This window comes from Halichoerus grypus, chromosome 12 (assembly GCF_964656455.1).
Source record: "Halichoerus grypus chromosome 12, mHalGry1.hap1.1, whole genome shotgun sequence".
Lineage (NCBI taxonomy): Eukaryota > Metazoa > Chordata > Mammalia > Carnivora > Phocidae > Halichoerus > Halichoerus grypus.
In genome coordinates, this window is record NC_135723.1 from 652,945 (window position 1) to 661,230 (window position 8,286).

Consider the following 8,286-nt stretch of genomic DNA (forward strand, 5'->3'; position numbering starts at 1 on the left):
TGCTCTCGCTGTCTCTCTCTCTCTGTCAAATAAATAAATAAATAAAATCTTAAAAAAAAAAATAAAAGGACATGGCCTCAACACTTATAGAACAAAAGTCACAGATCTAAAAAGAGAAGTAAACAAACTGATGGTCATAATAAGACACTCGAACAAACTTCTTTCAGTAATTGACGGGAAAAGGAGGAAAACCCCCAGCAAAATAGGGGTTATTTAAACAACATGATTATTAAATATGACCTAATGAAGTTTGTTTGTTTTTAAAGAGACAGTAAATCAACCCAACACCGTTGGTTGAGCAGTCCATCCCAAACTTCCCAGGATTAAAGACTCTGTCTCCTACTGCAGGCCATCTCTGGGTCTGGTTCTATCGACTGTTGTCTCTCTGCATGATGGGCCCGATGATCTTGCTTTTTTTGGGTGTTTGTATTCGAGTTCTCTGAAGAAATAGAGCCGATAAGAGATACACACACATACAGAAATTTTTTGTTTTTGTTTTTTTTGTTTTATTTATTTATTCATGAGAGTCAGAGAGAGAGAGAGAGAGGCAGAGGCAGAGGGAGAAGCAGGCTCCCCGCCTAGCAGGGAGCCCGATGCGGGACTTGATCCCAGGACCCTGGGATCATGACCTGAGCCAAAGGCAGACGCTTAACCATCTGAGCCACCCAGGCGCCCCACATACAGAAATTAATATACTTAATACAACATAATATAAAGATATTTATCATAAGGAATTAACTCCCATGATTACAGAGGCTGACGAGTCCCAAGATCTGTGAGGTGAGCCAGCAGGCCGCAGACCCGGGAGCAGTGGTGGGCTAAGTTCCAGTCCGAAGGCAGGAGAAGGGCAGGGGAGACTCGTGGCTGAATGCCAGGCATTGTGTCCAGGAGAACAGCAGAGGTTGAAGTCGGCGGTCGCAAGGCCCAGGAAATGCACGCCCCTTCCTGCGCTGCTTGTTGGTTCTGGGCTCAGCCCCTGCGGCCCGTGCGCAGGGACTTGCTGAGGCGTTCCTTTGAGGCAAGTCACCCCTGGGGGCGGCAGCGTGCCTTCCTTTAGTGGGGTTGGCATCTGAGTGTGTCAGGCCCGCTGCAGCAGGCCCTATGTCCCTGTGCCTCGGTGGGACATTCTCCCATGGCTCTCTGTCACCTCCCTGAGCGGTCCAGGGCCACTGTCCGGCAATCAGCAGAGCCCTTGAGAAACCGTGGAGTTTCTCTCATTCCCCCCTGGCTCTCGGAACACAATGAGCCTCGTGCACCTCTGCCTCTGGGGGGCCTTGGTTCTCTGGTCGCATCCCCAGCAGTGCGTGGGGTCAGGCTTAGCCCGTCTAGCGGGTTCCCGCCCATCCTCCTGCTCCAGCCTCAGGGAGCTCCCCGGTGCCCTGGACTGGCCTCCGGTCTTCCTCATGAGCACTCAGTGATGCCTCTTGGAAAAGAGTTGGGGTGCATGTATAAATTCCCCTGTGTTTGGGGCTCCCAGGGATTGACACTTTGTCAGCCAGGGCCCAGGTCGCTGCGGTGCTCAGAGGGCCTTGCATTTGGCTTCGTGCTCTGCTGTCCCTGTCCCGAAACCCTCAATCATTTGGGTTTTTTGTTTTTTTTATTTTATTTATTTATTTATTTATTTATTTTAAAAGATTTTATTTATTTATTTATTTGAGAGAGAGAGAATGAGAGAGAGCACATGAGGGGGGGAAGGTCAGAGGGAGAAGCAGACTCCCTGCCGAGCAGGGAGCCCGATGCGGGACTCGATCCAGGGACTCCAGGATCATGACCTGAGCCAAAGGCAGTCACTTAACCAACTGAGCCACCCAGGCGCCCGGGTTTTTTGTTTTTTTTTAAAGATTGTATTTATTTATTTGACAGAGACACAGCGAGAGAGGGAACACAAGCAGGGGGAGTGGGAGAGGGAGAAGCAGGCTTCCCGCTGAGCAGGGAGCCCGATGCGGGACTCGATCCCAGGACCCTGGGATCATGACCTGAGCCGAAGGCAGACGCTTAAGGACTGAACCACCCAGGCGCCCCAACCCTCAATCATCTGTGAACAAAGGGTCCCACCTTTCGTTTTTCTCTGGGCCCCACACATCACTGAGCTGCTCCTGACAGAGGACTGACTCACCTCCACCTCAGTTTACCTCCTGCTCTGTCTTCACCTGCTGCAGTTTTCCCTCCAGCATCAGGAGAAGAGGTCCAGATGGTCACTGCAGGGGCTTTGCCAAAATCACAGAGGACTTTGGAGACCGGGGCCTCGTGGGAAAGCGGGCCATCCGCGGGTGGCGGGACCCGAACGGCCAGCGAGGCTGAATGGGGGGAGCTCCCCCGCCTGAGACGAGAGCCCGCGAGCACACGCCCCTCGCACCTGCGCAGTCCGCACGCGGGGAGCAGAACGAAAACGCAACCTGCAGAACGGGAGACCAGATTTGCCAAATCACATATCTGATGCAGGATTAATATCCAGAATGTGTAAAGAGCTCCTACACCTCAACAATAAGAAAAAGCAAAGAACCCAATGAAACAATGGGCAGAGGACGCGAAGGGACATTTCCCCGAAGAGGACAGACAGCACGTGAGAGGATGCACAGCATCACTAACCTTTAGGACAACGCAAAACAAAACGACCACCTAGAACCTCACAGCCGTCAGGTTAGAGAAACAAGCCGGACGCAGTAGGTCCTGGGGGGGACCGGAGGAACTGGGACCCCCGCGTCCTGTCGGCCACCGTGCACACGGGGGCCGCCGCCATGAGAAACGGCGTGGCGGTTCCCGACAAAATGAAACGTAGATTTACCTTGTGATCCAGCGAGTCCACTTGGGGTCACACACCCAGGAGAACTGAGAGCGGGGACTCGGCCATGTTCACGGCAGCCAGAAGCGGGAAGCGCCCTGAGTGTCCATCCACGGATGAGCGGAGACACGGAAGACGGCGTGTCCCCACCATGGGATATTACGCAGCCACAAAAAGGAAGGACGCAGGAAGGACACCTGCGACACCTGGATTGGTCCCCGGGGACACGACGCGGAGTGAAATAAGCCGGTCACAGAAGGACACGGATCCCCCCACAGGAGGTGTCCCCAGAAGTTCAGGTGAGAGGCAGCAGGTGGAATGGGGGTGCCGGGGCTGGGGGAGGGGACGGGGACTTCGTGTTGGGGGGGTGCACAGACAGAAAGTTCTGGAGACGGAGGGTGGGGATGGCGGCACGAAACGAACATGCTCCGAGCGACGAGCTGCCCACGCCACGGCTAAGGCGGTAAACGTGCTGTTGTGTACGTGCTACCGGTTTTCTCTTTGGTTCGCTTTCAGGACGAGGTGTGCTGGCGATGAGCAGGGGACCCGGGGGCCAGGGAGACCCGGCGTCACCCTGCCTCTACCTCCTGCCCACTGTGTGGCCTTGAGTAAGTTCCTCAGCCTTGCGGAGCTTCGTCTGCTCCCGGGGGAAATACCAGCATTGACTTCAAAGGGCTGGTGGGAGAAACCCACGCCCACCCCAATAATGGCACCTGACACTCCCTGGAATTCTGAATCGACTTAGGCCTCGATCTCCTGGGTTTCGTTCCTGTATCCCCTTCTGGGTCGGCGTGGGGGGCGGATTCCCCACCTCATGAGTCCTGGTGGGAGGCCGTGTGAAAACACCAGACCCCCCCAGCATCCCGCAATCTGGGCGATCTGGGCTCCACTCAGCAGACGCCCCGTCCCCACCTGCGCCCCCAAATGCGGATGTCTGGAGGCTGAGGCAGCCGCTGGAGGTCCTCCCCCAGCCCGCGCGGGGTGGGGTCCTCCCTGTGCCGCTTTCCCGGCTCAGAACGCCCAGTCCCTTGTCTGCTGCCAGTCCATCTCCCCGAAGCACCCCTCTCGCCTTCCTTGTCACCAGCGGAATGCGGGGGGCTCGGTGGCGGTGCGCCCACACCCAAATATCCAGTTTCCTGGATTCTTGCACCGAGGACGGCAGCCGCTGGGCGGCTCCGGGGGAGCTGAGAACAGCACTGACAGGCGGCGTCACTCCCAGCCTGCGGTCCTCTTCCTTCTCTCCCCTTCCCTGGTCTTCCGGCAGCCGGATGAACTCGAACCTGAACTTGGGGGATACGGAGTGTGGGAGAGGCGCCATCTGGAGCCCCCAGCTGACCAGCCTGGGGACGGAGGAGCCAAGTCCCCGGGGGCCCCTGTCATGGCCGTGTGGGCCCTGTGGCTTCTCATGTAGGAAAGCTACTCGCATTACTTCATTTTTAACAGCTGATATTGAATTTATTAAAGTTATCTTTTTAAAAACACAATTCTTTAGCTTACAAACCATCCTCGTCTCTGTGAGTATGGCAGATTTGAACTTGTCCAAATACACCTTCAAATATTTCAACTGCCTTCCTAAATGTAATCTATCTGGTTTCCTTTTAAAGTCCTTATTTGGCCAAAAATAACAAAGAAAACCTCCCTGAGCATTAAATAGCTCTGATGAACTTCTAAATATGTTGAACCTAAAGTTGTCTTAAATGTTAAAACACAATACATAAACTTCGCAAGATTTCAACGGGCAAGTCTAAACTGTAAATCTCAATCAAGTTTAAAATGCAGTTTGGGGGCGGGAGACAGGGAATTCCTAAAAACGGGCACAAGGTCCTTTTTGGGGTGAGGAAGCTGTTCTAAAATTAGATTGTGGTGTGTTCAGCACAGCTCTGATTTCTAGAAATCACTGGACTGTGTGTTTTAAAATGAGTGAATTTCATGGTAGGTAAAACAAGATCTCCGTGAGGCTATCCGAAAGGGAAATGCATACATACGTCAGAGCGAGGCAAGCAGCTGCATATTTTACCTGACTGAGGTCAGCACGGGCGGGACAGCCATTCGGCCACCCCTGTGTGCCTGGCCCAGGGACCCGTCCTTGCCCGCACCCTTGCGCTCATGGGCAGGGGGACATGGAGTATGTATTCTCACTATTCTCTTCCTCTAAACATCCTTAACCATGGGGGCGCCTGGTCGCTCAGTGGGTGAAGCGTCTGCCTTCGGCTCAGGTCGTGAATCAGGGTCCTGGGATCGAGCCCCGCATCGGGCTCCCTGCTCAGCGGGGAGCCTGCTTCTCCCTCGCTCTCTGCAGCTCCCCCTGCTTGTGCTCGCTGTCAATTAAATAAATAAAATTTTTTTTTTAAATAAATAAAATCTTTAAAAAATAAAAATAAAATAAACATCCTTAATCGTGACACCGTCCTCACGTTCATAAATATCTCCTCGGTACCTGGTGGCGTCCGCGCCCGCCGGGCAGCTGGAGAACCTCCGCATCCTTCCCGGGCCCACCAGCCCGGCGTGGGGGGAGGAGGGGGACAGGGTACCTGCTGGGACGGCGTTCCCCACACAGCCCCCCTGACCCGGGACTTCCCGGTCAGCTCGCTCCCCTGAGAGCACACGGGAGCTGGGCTCTGCCCTAGACCCTCAGTGCCTAGACAACTTCCCGTCGGAGCCGGTGTTGTGGGCTTCCCCTGCTTGCTGCTGGCCTGCTCTGAACGGCACGGTGGGCTGGTGGGCTGGTCCCTGCGGCTCAGAGCGGACGACCCTGCCTCATCCATGGGGCCCAATGCCAGCCACCACAAGGCACGTGAGTCCGGGGGCCTGGGAAGGAGCAGCTTGGAGGGGAGAGCGAGGCGGAAGTCTGGGAGTCCAGAGCGAGGAGAAGGGGAGCAGTGGGTTGGGAGGAGGCAGGCCACACATGCAGGACGGGCCTGGACAGACAGCGGCCAGGAGAGGACAGACGGGTCAGGGAAGGAAGCAGGGTGCTGGCAGCTCTCAGCAGCCCGTCGAGGAGGGTGGGAGCGGAAGCGAGCCGCCCATCACCGGGCCACGTCCACGGGCGGGCTGACTGTCCCGAGCTGGGAGAGGCCGCTGACGCCCGAGCGGGGTGCAGGCCCAGGCCGGGGCGGTGTGGGGACACTGACAAGCCCACCGAGGAGACACACCCAGAACCAGCTTTTGGGGGCCTTTCATTCAGCACACGGAGCTGCAGCAGGCCTCATTTAGGCAGTAATTCAACACACCTTCACCGAGCTTTGATTCTGGGCGGTGTTCTCAGGCACCCAAGTCCGGGAGAGCGCAGGAAGGCGTCCCAGAAAGGACCAAGCACAGGGGTGAGCTCTGCAGGTGGAGAGCAGGGAGCCACTGTGTAGGCAGAGGGTGAGTCCTGCAAAGGCAGGGGCGGTGCAGAGCGGCTCAGCGTGGCAAGAGGACCTTCCGCCTACAGAACTAGAACGCAAGCCGGCTGAGATGGGGCCGTGAAGGGGCTGCTTCCGTCTGTCCTGTGGGCAACCAAGAACCTGGAGAAGTAGTTTAGCACAGGAGTTAAAATTTCAGATGATTTTGAGAAGGATCATTCTGGAAGTCCCCGGAAAAACTGGGGCCCAGTAATTAGGCAGGAGGCTGTTGCAGAAGGCCAAGCCGGAGCTGGAGCTGTGGGAAGGCCTGCGGAGGGAGGAGGAGGCTTAGGAAGGGAGGAGGAGGAAGAGGTTTGGGGAGGGAGGGAGGGAGGAGGAGGTTTGGGGAGGGAGGTGGCAGAGCTGTCTGACTGGTTCATCCATGAGGAGGAGCGGGTGAGCAGGGAGGATCCATGGCAGCTCTGGAGGGAGCTGTGGGCTCTGGGGCTGGCCTAGAAGTCTCCCGAAGATCTGAGCCTCGGGAATGGGTGAGGCTGACCGGGGTGGGTGTGTAGGGAGCACCACCGGGTGTAACGTGTAACTGTGACTCAGGAGCAATTTGCAGGAGTTCAGGGGGGAAGGCAGAGCTGGAGACACGGGGGGAGAAGAGCCAAGGCCTCAGGGAGGCAGTAGGGGCTTCGGGGACATGGTTGATGAAGGGGCAGTGTCACGGAAGGCCGGCCCGGGACTGTGGACTCTGAAGTCACCGCTGGTCCCAGCAGCAGCAAGAAGATGGGACGGTCCACGCCAGTCCCCGGGCAAGAGGCGCACAGGAGACGAGTTACCCTCTTCCAAAGTGGTCTGTTTTCTTAATGTTTTCAATAACCTCGTTTTTCCTCTTATTACGTTCTCTGTGGCTCAGAGACATTCTGAGAGAAGCATTTGTGCAGAACGCTCTATAGGACCGAGGTTACAGAGCCGTGCTGGCGGGTTCAGAACACCCCCAGCTAGCCCTATCAGGGCGCCGCTGATGCAGTTGGGTCTGCTTTGAGTGTGATTCATCCAAACAAGGCAGGACAGCCCCACATTCCTGAGGTTCTGGGCCTGCTGATATTCTACTCAGGAAGTCAGGTTCAACTGATAAAGCTAATTCAGGATTCCCTACCACACTGGCTGCCCCAGCGTGCTCACTTTCTTGCGGGCACACACTGCGCGCTGCTGCGGATGCAGGGAGCAGCCCCAGGGCCTTGCTGACCCCGTGATGTTACAAGGCAGGACTTTATGCGGCACGAGTGCCAGTGAAGTCACTTCTGCATTCACGCAGTCCTTCTTTCTTAGGACGGGTCCCTAAGTGCTGCAGGGCTCAGCGTGGAGAACAGAGAGCAGTGCAGGGAGCTTGCGGCTGAGGGCCCGGGGCACTTTGCTTGGATCAGAAGGGAACACGTAGCTTCCTCAAGGTCACCAAGCACCAGGTGATGTGGGAGAGGAAAAAAAAAAAAAAGCAGTTTCCAGGTCCGGCTTTGGGAACTCGCAGGCTGGTGACTGAGCAGCTACTCACGGGGAGGAGCCTCAGTTTCCAGCGGTGACAGCGGGGCCGTGCGGCGGCCGGGGCTGGGAAGCGGGGTCTGGAAGCCCAGCACACGTGGGCTCCGGATGCGGGGCGCATCCTACGGCGGGGAAGCCGCGCAGGTGGACGCACCGGCTTTGACATACGAACCTGACCCCGGGAACGCTGCAACTGAGTGGCCGACGAGGACCTGACGACCCCGCTCCCAGACTGCACGGGGGTCGGGGTCACCGCCCGCGTCCGAGCCCGGGGCTGGGGGCGCGGCTCCCGCTCCTGCTCCCCAAGTCGAAAGAGGGCACGAGAGCGCGCCGCGACTCCGCAGGTACGAGCCTGCCAGGCTCTCGTGTCAACGTCCTCCTCCTGGAGAAAAGTCAAGCAGACTGTGCGAGATATTTTCGGAAAGTAGGGCATTTTGGAAGCATTTCGTAACCTCCGAGACGGGGGCGGCGGCGCCTCCCGTGCGCTGATGCCCGGGGCCACCCGGCGCCCCCAGCCGCGCGCGGAGTCGCGGAGTCGCGGGCCTAGTGGAGCGCGGGCGACCTTGGCGGGCCGCGCGACCTTGAGGCCTCCGTTCGCCTCAGTTGCCCCCTCTGTGCAATGGGGACACGCCCTGG

At 57.2% G+C, this 8,286-nt stretch overlaps 1 long non-coding RNA gene across 1 annotated transcript; it reads right to left on the reverse strand.

Annotated features, from left to right (window-relative positions):
- Positions 1 to 461: 461 nt before the first annotated feature.
- On the reverse strand, positions 462 to 3,096 carry LOC118531288 (uncharacterized). The gene is made up of 3 exons (XR_004915103.2): positions 2,786 to 3,096; positions 2,117 to 2,396; positions 462 to 1,557 (listed from the first exon to the last, which is right to left on the reverse strand). It is a non-coding gene; the product is annotated as an uncharacterized LOC118531288 (long non-coding RNA).
- Positions 3,097 to 8,286: the final 5,190 nt, after the last annotated feature.